General features: G+C 48.0%; 1 protein-coding gene and 1 long non-coding RNA gene across 3 annotated transcripts in view; both read right to left on the bottom strand.

The window, feature by feature from the left end:
* The window catches only part of TPST1 (tyrosylprotein sulfotransferase 1), a 98,916-nt gene extending 92,382 nt beyond the window's left edge, over positions 1-6,534 (bottom strand). For both annotated transcript variants that reach the window (XM_049904562.1, XM_049904560.1), the window contains exon 1: positions 6,322-6,534. The gene's annotated coding sequence lies outside the window, so the exon portion shown is untranslated. The remainder of the gene's footprint in view (positions 1-6,321) is intronic.
* Positions 6,535-11,096: 4,562 nt separating this feature from the next.
* Positions 11,097-14,655, bottom strand: LOC126087274 (uncharacterized). Its single transcript, XR_007519701.1, has 3 exons — positions 13,876-14,655; positions 12,038-12,101; positions 11,097-11,530 (listed from the first exon to the last, which is right to left on the bottom strand). It is a non-coding gene; the product is annotated as an uncharacterized LOC126087274 (long non-coding RNA).
* Positions 14,656-14,858: the final 203 nt, after the last annotated feature.

Here is a 14,858-nt window from a genome sequence, read left to right as displayed (position 1 = left end):
AAATTTGACCAAAGACATAAACCTACAGTTTGAGAAGATAAGTGAACTCCAAATAGGATAAACTAAAAAAAATAAATCCAAGCGAAGACACATCATAATTAAACTTCAGAAAATTAAAGACAAAGAAAACAATCTTTAAATGAGCCAGGAAGAAAGGACGTTACCTATGGAGAAATACGGATCTGAATAACAGAAGACTTCTCATCTGAAACTATGGAAGTCCACAGGCAGTGGCACAGCATTTTCAAGCGCTGAGGAGTAACTGTCAACGGTCAATTCTATACAGAGAAATAGCTCACAAAATTTTAAGAAAAACAGGAACACAAACAGCTTCTCAGTTTTTATCCTAGCCCTCAAAAATTATAAAATATGCTGTTATCAATACATAAGAAATTACAGGTCTTTCATATGATAGCAATTAAATATTTGGGAATTATAGATTTTCCACTCCCTATCACCAATGCCAATGAGATTCATACATAGGAATACAGCTTAATGCATATCCCTACTTCCTTAATTCTCTTAGTTAAAAAAAATAGTTATGCCACTGTTCAAGATCTTTTATAAACTTGACAGCTTTTGCTCTAGTTAAAAATTCCAAAGCAGCCTAAAATCAGAGCTATTTATTAAAAAAAAAAAATACAAGATCTATATACCCCAACCATGTGAAATGACGTCTATTTTAAATAGTATCTGCTAACGAGGATGCCTGAATGAACCTCTATGATACTGTCACAGCTTAACCACCTTAAAAGCCAAGTCATTACAGAGCAAGTAATATTTACCTTAACTCACCCTAATTTACAAAGATTTTGTGTGTGTGTTTTAGAAACAAGAACGACTGTACAAGTATGACTAGTGACCTGTTAAGAAGCCAAGAAAGAAACAGCTGGTCAGCATGCAAAACTGTGGATTCAAGATCCGTTTTACATTATTTACCAACTAATTCATTCAACCAGTCTTACTGAGTTTCTAAAATGTATCAAGCGCTGTGCAAGGCAGTGATCAAAAGATCAACTCTTAGTTATGAGAGAAATGGATCCATAAAAAATAATTTAAATAAAATGTGATAAGTACTACAATAGGTAGGTGTACGAAGTCCCAGACAATAATCATGCCAACAAAGGTAACATTTGTCCTGGTATTTAAAATATGAATTAAATACTATCGTTCCCCCAGAGTTCCATCATTCCCTCTTTGTGCTCTCAGCCCAGTCCTCAGCTCCAAGTGCAATCACGATCACTGAGGAATCAGTTTTTAAATGACAAGGTCTGGCCCCACACCATACCAAATAAATCAGAATCTCTGTGGGTGACACCCCGTTCTTGCTTTAGAAGATCCTCCAGATGGTATTTTAGTAGTGCTTGGGTTGAAAACTACTGGACTAGGCAATCTCATCTACTTCTGATGATTTCAGCTTCCATCCTGATGCAGACCCTCTGTAACCATCGTCACCTTCAGGCCTGATTATCGCTGCCAGCAGCCTTCTGGGGCTCTTGATAGTACCAAAGGCACCTACACTCAACAGATCCAAAACTGAAATTTCCCTTTTCCCTCCAAAATCTGTTCCTTTTCCTATATTTCCTAGCTAGGTGAACAGAACCATCAGCCCAGTCACCCAAGCCAGAAATCAAGAAGTCATCTTTGACTCTTCCTTCTCCCTCTCTCCCTCACCTCCCATACCTCACTAATTAGTTCTGTTTGGTTGATTCCTTCTCAAATCTATTCCCTCATCTCCATTCCCTCAACCTCATCGGCCTCATCTTTCACCTGCAGTCCTGTAACAACCCTTCATTGGTCTCCATGCATCTAGTCTTGTCCTTCTCTAGCCATTTCTCCAAAATGCCTACCAGATGGATCAGAGGGATCTTTCTTAAAACTCCTCTGGTCATGACACTCATATTCATGTTAACTGCCAGAGCAAGGGATGCAGAGATGACTCAGAACCCACCCTGATTTCAAAGCTCTAATCTTAGCACCTAGAAAGACGAGGAAGATGTGTAAACACATAAATGCAAAAATCATATACTCTGTCAGTACAGATCAAGAAGACAGTGGTATGAAAAGGCTTTGCTGTTGTTCTCAGATGCCGTCAAGTCGGTTCTGACTCACAGTGATCCTATGTACAACAGAACGAAACGCTACCTGGTCCTGTGCCATCCTCACAACCATTGTTGATTAAGCCCATTATTGCAGCCACTGTGTCAGTCCATCTCGTTAAGGGTCTTCCTCTTTTTTGCTGACCCTCTACCTTACCAAGCATGGACTCTTTCTCTAGGGACTGGTACCTTCTGATAACATGAACAAAGTACGTGAGACAAAGTCTCACCATCCTTGCTTCCAAGGAGCGCTCCAGCTGTACTTCCTCCAAGACAGACTTGTTCATTCTTCTGGCAGTCCATGGTATATTCAATATTCATCGCCAGTACCCTAATTCAAATGCATCAATTCTTCTCTGGTCTTCCTTATCCATTCTCTAGCTTTCGCAGGTATATGAGGCGATTGAAAATATCATGGCATGGGTCAGGTGCACCATCGTCCTTCAAGTGGCATGAGAAGGCTTTACTGCATATATAATCTACAGGAAAAGGGCATTCCACGGAGAAAGAAAAACACAAAGCCACCTTGGCATGTTAAGGTAATGTAGGTGATTTTACATGGCTGAGGCAAAAAGTAAGACATGCAGCGAGACACAAAACCTGAGATGGGAAAGAGCCAGGCTTTGTAAGATCTCCCCAGGTTGTAAACCTTCAAAGGCTTTGCACTACCATCTGGATCAAACTCTGCAGTTAGACACACAAGTTCATTCTTGAACTGCATATATACGCCTTTCTAGACTCATCTTTCATCATAACCCAAAACTCCCCCTTCTTCTAGCCATTCCAAATTGCTGGTTACTTCTCAAATGCACTAGGTTATCACACACTTTTGTAGGTTATTCTCTCTTCCAAGGATGCCCATCTCCTCTCTCCTTTCCATAATGTCTAGACTCAGCTTAGGGATCACTTCTTCTGAAAACTTCATTAGTTTACTGAGCACCTACTATGTGCTCTGCTATAAACTGGAGACACAATGAGATATGACACATCTCCTTTTCTTAAAGAGTTTAATAACTAGTTGGGAAGAAACCAAAAGACCCATTGCTGTCAAGTCAATTCTGACTCATAGCGACCCTACAGGACAGAGTAGAACTGCCCCATGGGGTTTCCAAGGAGTGCCTGGTGGATTCAAACTGCTGACCTTTTGGTTAGCAGCTAAGTTCTTAACCACTGAGCCACTAGGGAAGAAATAAGAAAACAGACCACTAAATAGTGTAAAAATGAAGGTGGCAGTACACACAGGCTGCTCTGTGAACACAAGGGAAAATCATCTAACCCAGACTGAGGAGGGAGGAGAGTCAGAAAAAGTATAAAATGCCTGTGGACAGAAGCCTATCCTCATCTTCTCAAGGGTGCTGCTCCCACAGCACCCTGTACTTAGCTCTGTTAGTCTTCATCACACTGTACTGAATGGTCTGTTTCCTGAACTGCTTTCAGCTCTGGATCCCAAAGGGACAGGGATGAGGATGAGGCTATGACACAGAAGACCTGGTAGGCCTGGTTCACCATGTTGCGTGTTTAAAGCTAATGAGAATTTTTAAAGGAAACTAGAGGCATGATCAGATTGCTATTTTAGAAGTGGAACCAGCAGCAGTGTGGAGGATAAGCTGGAGCGCAGGACCCAGACACAAGGAGGCCCGTGAGGCGGCTGCTGACCCTGTTCAGCAGAAACGTAACCAAGGCCTAAACCAATCTACTGGCAACAAGAGAAAGACAAAAAATTGAGGTAGGAACAACAGACTCTGTAGGACATTTAACGCTGAGGATAAAGGGTTTCTAGGTGAGACCTTAAACAAAACAGAAGAGGTATTTGTGTATGTGGTGTATGGGCAGAGGGACGAGGAAGGAAAGATAACGAGGTTTGAAGTACCTATAGGATATCCGAGGAGCCCTGGCAGTACAATGGTTAAGCACCTGGCTGCTACCCAAAAAGTCAGCGTAAGAGAAATACCTGGTGATGTGCTCCCGTAAAGGTTACAATCCTTCTCTGTCATATAGGGCAGCTATGAGTCGGAATTGACTGACAGCACACAACAACACGTATCGAAGTATACTTACCCAACAGGCACATGAAAAGAGACCTGAAGCTCGAGAGAAATGGGAACTGAAAATAGATGTTCAAAAACCATAAACACATGGGGGCCAATTTGAAGCCACGAAAGGAAGTGTAATCATGCAGAAGTTAGAGAGCAAACAGAGAAAAGAAAATTAAAACCTTAAGGAATGCCACGTTATTCTGAGAAAAAGAGAAAGGGACACATCAAGGGTTATCCGTTGCCATCTAGTCAATTCTGACTCGTAGCGATCCTACAGGACACAGTGGAACTGCCCCATAGGGTTTCCAAGGCTGTAATCTTTACGGAACCAGACTCTCTCTTTCAAAAAGCGGCTGGTGGGTTTGAACCAGCCACCTTTTGGTTAGCAGATGAGTGCTTAACCACTGTGACACCAGGGCTCCTTGCATCAAGGATAAGTTTTTGATTGTTATTTGTTTTGGATGGTGGAACCCTGAGCCTGTATCCAGGGTAAGAAAAAAAAAAAAATGAGCACACAGAGATGCTAGCCTTAAAAAGACTCTCTTCCTCTGAGATACAAGGAGATCAGGAATCAAAAAGGTACAGACAAAAATCATGCCTGCCAATTTCTTCTGGGAATTAGGAGGCAAAAAAACGACTAAAGGAAGGTAAGAGCAAAGCAAAGAGTTACAGAAAAGTGGTAAAGATATATATATATATAAACAGCCATTTAGGTTTTAGGACATATGAGAGCAAGTCAAAGGATCTCCAGGCAGTGCTGACAGCACAGGTGAAGCTGAAACCCAGACGTTTAGAACAGCACCTCGAAGCTTAGTTACAGTGTTTTCTTAGTTACAGGGTTTTCTCCAGCCTGCCCTGGGGAGCCCAGGAGCAGAAAAAGCTGACCGCTTGATTCATCCAGGCTTGAAGACCAGCAAAACAAATGGAGCAAGAAGGGCACGAAGCCAGTAACACTGCTTTTATAATTAAAGAGAAAAAAAAACCGTCTGTTTCAGTCTGGTAGAGTAGCTCTTTCCTCTGCTAATTGGAGAGAAGGAAGTACAGAGGTGGGGGCGGGGAGGTAATTCCTCTTTTACTCTACCTCAGAGGAGGGCTGGTCCTGGCTCTCACTCCTAGCATATGCGATTCCTTTAGCAGTTGATTCCAAAGAATCCAAACCCGGTTCCTTCAGGTTCTTAAAGGAGGAAAATTCACTGCAGCTACCTGGACTAGCCAGATGACAGCTAAACACGTGAAACTGCTTACACACAATGCGAGCTCTGCCTGTAGGTAGGGCCTCTTTCCTCCCTAAAAAGAAAGGTCCGAAGAACACTGGGTGGGGTAGGGTAATGACACCGCCAAGGTCCCTGAACAGCAACACAGGCATACGTTCTCTTCCGAATAAATGCAGTGCAGTGGGTAGGGAACCGAAGACTGAAGCCCTCGATCACACTCGGAGTTCACCAACTCGTCCTCCCACCTCCCAGACCCCCTGCAGTGGAGGGGCGACTCCCCTCTGCAACTGGTCTTCTGGCTACGACCACGTGAGCGGCACGGAAGCCTGGAGGGAGCAAGAGGCCAAGACGCCCACTGGGCGCCGGGGTCCGGGCGAGGGCCTTCGCGGGGTCCGGGCGTGGGCACGGCTCCTTTAGAGACGACTCGGTCGGGGGAGCGGGAAGGCGGCGGGCGGGGGGCTGACGGCTTCGGAGCGAAGCCCAGGAAGAAGTCTCGGCGACGGTGGGCGACGACAGTCGGGGGAGAGGAGCCGGCCAGAAAAGGAAGGCGTCCGGGGGCAGAAGGCCAGGGCCGGCGACACCTGACACATCCAGGGGCGACGCTGCCCGGGGACGGGGACGGACGGGGCTGGTCTGCGGAAGCCTGGCCCGGGCGGCGGTGGGGACAAGAGTCCGAGCCCGCGGGCTGGGGTCGCGCCCGGGGAAGGCGCCCCGGGGGCTGCGGGCGGGGACGGGCGACCCGCGCCGGGAGGCAGCCGGGGACGGAGGGGAGGAGGCGGAGGCCGACCACGGCGTCAGGGGAGCCCGCGACCGGGACGCGCTGGCGACCGGAGAAAGGGCGCGGGAGCCGGGCGAGGGCCAGGGGAGAGCTGCCGGGGGCAGACGGCTCTGTGGGGCCGAGGGGGCCAGGACCGAGCCCGGCGAGGCTCGGAGCCGGGGGGCGGCGGCTCGCAGAGCGCGGTGTCCCCTTACCTGGGACGCGTGAGGAGCCGCGGCGCTGCCGCCTCAGCATCCTGGGCTCAGCCGCTTCGCCTGCCGCTCTAGGTGGGGGCCATGCCGCCCGCCCTGGCAGCCCGATCGCACCGCCAGGCGCCAGCGACTAGCAGACCAGCCGGCTCCGCGGAGCAGCGCCGCCGCCACCCGCGCCCGCGGCCGCCTCAGCAGCGACTCCCGCCGTCGCCGCCTCAGCGCCCAACGCTAGCCGCCCGGGCGCCTCAGGATCACACGCGCGCCGCGATTGGCTGCCGGGCGCGCGGCGCGGCGATGTGTCGGCCTCTCTGATTCGCCGGGGGGGCGGGACGCGCGGCGGCGCTCGGGATTCCGCGGGGTCCACGGGCGCGGAGGGCCGACGTCGCCGCCGCCAGCGCCCCCCCGCGCCTGCGTGCTCCCGGAGGGGGCGCTCGCGGTCGCCCGCGTAACGGTGCGCTGGGCCTGGGGATGCGAGGGCGCTCGCAGGTGACGTACCACCCAGCTACCCCATGGCGGTGGCCCACGTGCCCTTTGTCCCCCTGGACGCCTTTCCTCCGCAAAGCCCTGGGGCTCTGGTGCAGCAGTCAGCTGCTAACTGAAAGGTTAGGGGGTGAACGCACCAGCTGCTCCGCGGGAGAAAGACGTGGCAGTCTCCTACGTGAAGATGTAACCAAATCAAAACCAAACCCGTTGCCCTGGAGTTGATTCCGACTCGTAGTGACCCTGTAGACAGGAGAACTGTCAGGTAGGGTTTCCAGGGAGCGGCCGGTAGATTCCAACTGCCTACAGCCTTGAAAACCCTATGGGGCAGCTCTGCCCTGTCCTGTGGAGTCTCTATGAATCCATTCGACTCCCAGCAATGAGTTTGCCTGTCCACTAAGGTACCTGCGTGCTGCAGATGGTTTTTGCTCCACTACTAACCTAAGGAAACCCTGGTGGTGCAGTGCTTAAGCGTTCAGCTCCTAACCAAAAGGTGGCAGTTCAAATCCACCAGCCACTCCTTGGAAACCCTATGGGGCAGTTCTACTCTGTCCTATAGGGTCTCTATGAGTGAAATCGACTCCACCCCACGGGTTTTTGTTTTTTTATTTCCTAACCTAAAGGTTGACAGTTCAACCCACCCAGTGTTGCCGCAGAAGAAAGGCCTAGTGACCTGTTTCTGGAAAGCTGACCACCAAGAAGACCCAGTGGAGCACAGTTCTACTCTGTAATACACAGGGTCCCGTGAGACCAAATAGATTGGACGGCAATGGCAGAGAACCTTTCACGGCATTGGAGATAATTCCCAAATGCAAACACGAAAATCGCACAATAGACCCTTCCACACAAAAATGACAATGAGTGATAGTATATTCTTTCATGACTACAGGTGCAGGGACACTTAGTACCTTAAGAAAGAAGTGAAAACTAGGAAGGGGGAAAAGGGCAAAGCAGAAAGGGAGAGGCTGGGAGAAGGCGGAAACTTCACAATTTAAAATTTAAAAATTCACTGTTCAGTTTGACAGCTCTTTCCTCCCTGCGCACCCATACCAGGTTCTGTCAAAGCAACTATTTCAATTCTATTAAGATGGATTGGAAAAGGCGAGGGCCCAGGAATCTAACAGTTATATTCAAAATGCCTGTCTACCATCTTGGAAGGTGTCGTGTTATGTGTAGAATGGGGTTTAAAAATGCAGCCAGCTGTCATAAAGGCAGTGTGCGTCCGGAGCAGCCAGAGTGGCTCCTTTCCTGGGAATGACACTCAGCATCTCAGCATCTAGCTGCCATAGCTTTATCTCGATTTATTTTGTGCATCAATTAGCAAGTTGTGTCCTAAGGTATCAGAAAAGCCGAAGAGAGCTGGTAAGGGTGTGTGCCTAGCCCCCCAGTGTGCTTGCTGTCTTCCCGACTTTAGTAAGTGAAACTACACTGTACATCCATAATTTCGTCTTTATATGGGCTGTATATCATCATATCATTCCTGCTTTTATTATATGTTAGTCTTATTTTAGGTTTTATGTGTTACTTGATATGATTTGATGGGTTATTTTTTGAGTCTGGGAATGCTCCATAATTTTTCCTGATTAAATAAATGGTAACTGCTGCTTTATGCCATTTCGGGTTAGGAAAGTTTTCCTAGGAAGCACTCTGTTTTCAGATAGCAGGGGAAACCTGTACCGAGTTTCTCTTTGGGGTGATGAGAACGTTTGGGAAATAGAGTGGTGATGTTTCCACAACACTGTGAATGTACAGTCCTCCCTCAGTATCCGTGGGGGATTGGTTCCAGGACCCCCATGGATACCAAAATCCGTGGATGCTCAAGCCCCTTCTGTAACCTCCCAGCATCCTCCCATATACTTTAAATCATCTCTAGATGGCTTAAAATACCTAACACAATGTAAACGCTATGTGAATAGTTCTTTCATCACAAATGAAGATGTGCTCTGGAAGGCAGCCTTTCTCTTCTGTGAGTTTGTGGAGCTCTTCTGGGAATGCTCACGCTGACTGGGCATCAGTGGATGTGCTTCGCCCATGACCTTGGAAGTTCTTGAGGCTGTAGCGCTTTACAGAGCTAGCCAACCATCCCTTACTAGCAGGAAACTCCTTCCTCTCTCTCTCCTCGACCCCTCACACTTAGCCTTTGAGGGACTGCTTTGAGCATTTTACTGCTTTTTAGGAGCCATTTTTTTTTTCACAGAAACAAAGGGCACACACAACACAGGTAGAGAACGACGGAGAAGCGCGGCAGACAATGCTCACACAACGAGCACTGGAGAGAGACTGAGGACCCACGAAATGGCAGGAGGCAACAGCAGGGGATGTCGACACATCACTTCATTCCCACGGATTCGGCGTAGTGCTCGGTGTGTGGCACAGTCCAAGTTTTGCTTTTTGAAATTTCTGTTGTTTTTCGTTCTCTGAATATTTTCTACCAATAGTTAGGTGAAATCCAAGGATGTGAAATCCACAGATACAGAGGGCCGACTGTAATAATATCACTGAATTGTACACTAAAAAATGGTTATGATGGCAAACTTTATGTTACATATATATTTTACCACAATAAAATTTAAAAAAAGAAAAGAAAATGAGCAAGGTCAGCAAGCAGAGAGCAAGGGGAAAGAGAAGGAAGGAAATGTCACTCTACACATTTACTGTAGACCTGGGGACAGCCCCCAAAGTCATTTAATAGTCTTTTAACCTTAAGCAGGACCAAGTCCCATTATAATTTCTACATTTCAGACGCCTCCAGAAAAGAGCAACCCGAGTAATATTGAAGCCACCGCCAGTACCACAGGGCACCCATCCCATAAACACAGCCCCTGCCAGCGCCTCTCTCCACGAAACACAGATGCAACTCTCTTGAGATGACCTCCCACCCTGCCCAGAAAATCCTTCACCCGCCTAAGAGATCTAAAAGAACTTAGAATCCAGGTAGGGGGCTGGCACTTGTCCTCCGAAACCAGTCACTGTCAAGTCCGTGCTGACACCTGGCGACCCCGCGTGTGTCAGAGCAGAACTGGGCTCCAGAGGGTTTTCAGTGGCTGATTTTTCAGAAGCAGATTGCCAGGCCTTTCTTCTGAGGCACCCCTGAGTGGACTCAAATCTCCAAACTTTCAGGTAGTGGCCAAGGGATTCATGGTCAAGGTCAAGCTCCCTGCTTGTCATGTGGCAGAGCGTTTCACTGAGCAAGACAGCTTCAGATGGCCCAGGGGCCACCGTCTGTGGCCAACACTGTTCAGCCTTTGCACCAGAGACTAGGAGCATCTTGGTCTGAAGCAAAGCTCAGGATCATTTGAGAACAAACTGAGCCTTTTATGCTTTCTAAGTCTGTCCCCACCCCATAAACTATTTCTACTAATAAAAAGAATCTCCAAAATACACCCTGATGTGAAAAGACCAAAAAAGCATGTATTTTATACCCATTTGTATTTTTTTAAGTATATTATATATATGGAAACCCTGGTGGTGTAGTGGTTAAGTGCTATGGCTACTAACCAAAGGGTTGGCAGTTCAAATCCGCCAGGCGCTCCTTAGAAATTCTATGGGGCAGTTCTACTCTGACCTATAGGGTCACTATGAGTCGGAATCAACTCGACAGCACTGGGTTTGGTTTTTTGGTGTTACATATATACACATATATGCACACACACACATGCTTGTAATTTTCAGAGACAATCTCTAGAAAGATAGACAGTAGACTGGTAACAGTGGTTGTCCTGGGAAGGAAACTGAAGTGGGCACAGAGGTAGGGAAGAGACTTTTCACCTATGCTCTTTGACACCTTTTGAATTTTGTGCCATATGTTTGGATTACCTATTTAAAATAAATACATCTTTTTTTTTTTTTTTTTTTAAGAAAAGAACTCTCCCAGAAAACTCTCTGGTCAAGCCTATACGACCATCTGGTTTATGTGACATTTATTTTCTCTGTGTAATTTATTAGGCACTCATATGGAGTACATCATGTCCAAACAGGACATCATGGTTGGTAAAGTAGATGATCAGCGAAAATGAGGGAAACCCTCAATAAGATGGATTAATACAATAGCCTCAACCGTGGACTCAACATACCAACAATCACGAGATGGCGAAGGAGTGGGCAATATTTTGTTCTGTTATACAAAATGTCGCCATGAGTCAGAGCCAACTCCATGACAACAACAACCACACATGAGTACTATATGCTGAGCATTCTCTGTGTATCTGCTTTCCCTCCCCAGCCTTACCTCTTCCAGGTAATCAGCTCAGTCTCTGATAACCTCACCTGAGGACACGGATAGCTTCACTCCTGATGAACAGGCAACTCAATGAACTCAGAGCTTGTTTCTTCCCAGCAGCCTGGGCAGTCCCCACAGGTGCAGAAAAAGGAGGAAATGGAGACGTGATCTCTGATATCCCAGCAAGAGCTCGTAGCTTCTGCCCTCTAGGCCAGCCCTTGCACAGCTTCTGCCTGGGAGGAAGGCCTGGCGAGGGTGTGTGAGGCCTCCTTACTACAAATATCTCACCCCTAGAAGGAAACTCCACAACACCCCTGGGAATGTCCAGGCTGAGTGGAACTGACAAGGCAGCACCGCCCTCCTTCACTTTTATTTCTCAGGCTTGTAGGCATTGCTTTCTATTTCAGAAGGATGCAGCGACCTCCGTTCATGGCATTTCCATCGGAGGATCCGGCATGGAGAGAAGATGGTGGCGGAGGTGGCAGGGAGGGAGAGGTCCTCGGAAGTGGAACCCTGGGGAAGAGAATCATGCCAGGTCCCACCCTTTTTTCCTCCATTCCAGCCCAAGGGGGTGAATATGAGGAGGCAGGAGCCAGGGATCTAGGAAAGGAAGGTGGAGAGGATGGGCTGTCTTTTCAACGCTAGGGAAGGAGCAGATACGATTCAGAGGAAAACTGGAGACGTGGTGACAAGGGGGGTCCTCAAGGGTAAAGATGGAATGGGGATGAGGGAGGATGGTCGTGTCTACCTGACTCACCTTCACATGGTTGAATGGGCGGAGGGATGAATGAATGGACACATAAATAGGCAGAACTCCAGCTGTAGTGGAGGCCACCCAGGCAAAGCAGAGAGGGACACAATGATGATAAGAGGAAGGCACTTAAGCCAGGAAGAGCAGGGAGACCCTGGGTGAGAGATCCACAGCCAAAGACCCCTGCTGGGGAATTGAGGGTTAAACCTACACTCAACTTCAAGTCGCCCAAGAGCCCGGCTAATCTGGGAGCAAGAGGAAACTCTTACCTGCAAACAGCATCAAAGAGCCGAGGTGCTGCCCCGGACACTTCACAGTTCCCTCGCGCGCAGCCTGTGGGATGGAGGGATGTGAGACGAAAATAAAGCGGTGATCCAATTTAAAGCAAAGGGGGAAGATGGAGCATCCCTTCCCACTTTCGCCACCCCTCAGTCAAGGGACGCTGGCCAGGTCAGGCTCTCCAGCCACATCATCATTTTCAAGTGAGAATCCAGGCCAGCCACTGAGCAGGCATTTTCCGAATGGCTACGGAATTCCTGCACCTTCCAAAAATACCTCTTCATGCATCTCCCGCCAGGGAGGGAGGGCCACTTGCCCAGGGTGGAAGCGACCAATGGGGCTTCCTGAACCCAGGAGCTGCCACCCACGTGCTCTGCCAAGCCCAGGTCCAGGAAATGCCCACTGCTCCATGGGTAAGCGCAGCTGGACAGACAGCCACTGGTGCTGAGCCTCAGCCTGGGAGCAAAGCATCTTCTAGTTCCACTTATGACAAAAGAGATTCCGTGACCTCCAGGAGTGGTTTCCAAACCTAGCCGTGCGCATAAACCACCTGGGCAGCTTCGTAAAGTAGACACTGGGTAATGGTTGCCTGTTTTACTGAAGCCGAAGCTTTAGGCGAAGGGTCCAGGAATTTGTATTTTTTTCAAGCTCCCTGCGGGTGGGGGTGTGGTTAGTGACAGGGAGGGTGATGGGAGTTTCAGGAGGAATGGCTGGTGATATCCCTTTTCTTGATCTGGGTGCTCATCACTTTGTGAACCTTCGTCGAGCTATACACATGTGCACTTTTCTGTATGTTTGTTATATTTCAAAAGATAAGAAAGTTCCCAGATAAATTCTGCTCCCCCATGAGATTTGGGGACCACTGAGCTGGAGGTTCAGGACAGGAGGCTTTGTTGTTATTGTTTGTTGTTAGGTGCCATTGAGTCGACGCTGACTCATGGCCATCCCACGTACAACAGAACACAACATTGCCTGGTCCTGTGTCGACTCCACAATCCTTGGTATGTTCGAGTCCATTGTTGCAGCCACTGTATTTTGAGTGCCTTCCAACCCAGGAGGCTCATCATCCCAAGGCTGTTATGGGCCCAGAATAGTGCTACTATATCAGACAATGTTCAGTTGTGATCAGTAAGGTTTTCATTAGGTAATTTTCAGAAGCAGATCACCAGGCATTTCTTTCTAGTCTGTCTTAGTCTGTATGCCTCACTGAAACCTGTCCACCTGACCCTGCTGGTATTTGAAATACCGGTGGCATAGCTTCCAGCATCATAGCAACACTCAAGCCACCACAATACAACAAACTGACACCTGTCTCCACTCTTACTCCCTAAAAAATAGGTAATTGCTTGGGTACGGGGTGGAAGTTTACTCATAACATATCCCCGCACCACCCAACACTGTTCTGGTCCTGTAACAGGCCTTGGAAGGCTTGTTAAGAAGGATTTAATTGGATGATGTGGACAGCATTTCCCTCATCCGTTAATTTTGTTCTACATTGCTGGAATCCACAGAGAAAAAGACATCTTGCTCTTTTTAAAACTTCTTATTTTGAAAAAATTTCAGACATACAAAAAATTTGTGAGAATAGTACAATTAATCCCAAATACCCTTCTCTAAGTGTTCAAGTGCTGAGTGGCCAATTGTTAACATTTGTCACGAGCACTTGACACCTTCCTCCCTCCCCCCCCATATACAGATATATTGCACATTATAATATTATAATTCTTGTTATTGAACCATTTAAGAGTAAATTGCAGACATCATGTCCCTTTACCCCTAAGTACTTCATCAGTATCCCCTAAACACAAGGACACTGTCTTATACATACAGTGGTAACGTGAAGGATATTTAACACCGATACGATACTCTTCTCTAATTTTCAGTCCGTGTTCAAGTTTCTGTAGTTGTCCCCATTATGTTCTTTGCAGCAATCTTGTCCTTGTGATCTCTGTGTTCATCCAGTGGTCAGGTCACTTCAGTCTCTTAGTCTGGACTAGGTCCTCACTCCATCTTTTATTCCTGAGGCATAGTGTAGTAACACAGGCTAGTTATTCATGAAACAGCCTTCATCTGGAGTTTGTCTGGTGTTTCAGTTTTGGAGGGGCAGAATACCTCACAAGTGACATTGTACCTTTCTCAGTGCATTACACCAGAAGGCACAGGAGGTCACTTTGTCCCTCTCTTGGTGATGTCAACTTGGATCACGTGGTTAAGATGGTATCTTTCAGGTTTCTGGACTGTTAACCACTTGCTGTCGCGGCAGCGTCGGCTCACGGGGACTTCACCTAAGTCAGAGTAGAGCTGTGCTCCAAAGGGTTATCGATGGATGGTTTTTTGAAAGTAGATCCCCAGGCCTTTCTTCCAAAGCGCTTCTGAGTGGACCCAAACCTCCAGCCTTTCTTCCCGGTTAGCAGCCAAGTGAGTTAACCATTTGCACCACCCAGGGACTCCTCTCCATTGTTAGACTCCCATTCTTCCCTTTGTTGGAAGATACTTCGGGACTGTGCAAATATCCTGTTCGACATCAAACCTGCTCATTTCATTCTAGCAGCCGGCGGTGATTCCTGCCTGGTTCTGCTGTGCTTGCTGGTCGTTGTAGGAAAGTGGAGCTGGCCTGCTCCCAGGGGCTGTGCAGTGCTGGCAATCACTGGGCAGGAAAGAAAAGCAACTGGGACTGGAATGCATGCAGAGAGCAGACCAGACAGTCGGAATAGCAAGCCAGGAGCAGAGGTGGAGGCTCCAGGCGCCTCTTCAGTGCCCACTCCCCATCTGTACCCACCTGCCACTCAGGGCTGCAGCCATGGGGCTGGC

The sequence above is a fragment of the Elephas maximus genome, chromosome 12 (genome assembly GCF_024166365.1).
Source record: "Elephas maximus indicus isolate mEleMax1 chromosome 12, mEleMax1 primary haplotype, whole genome shotgun sequence".
Classification (NCBI taxonomy): Eukaryota; Metazoa; Chordata; class Mammalia; order Proboscidea; family Elephantidae; genus Elephas; species Elephas maximus.
The sequence above is the reverse complement of the archived record's forward strand: the minus strand, read 5'-3'. Positions and strand labels throughout refer to the sequence as shown.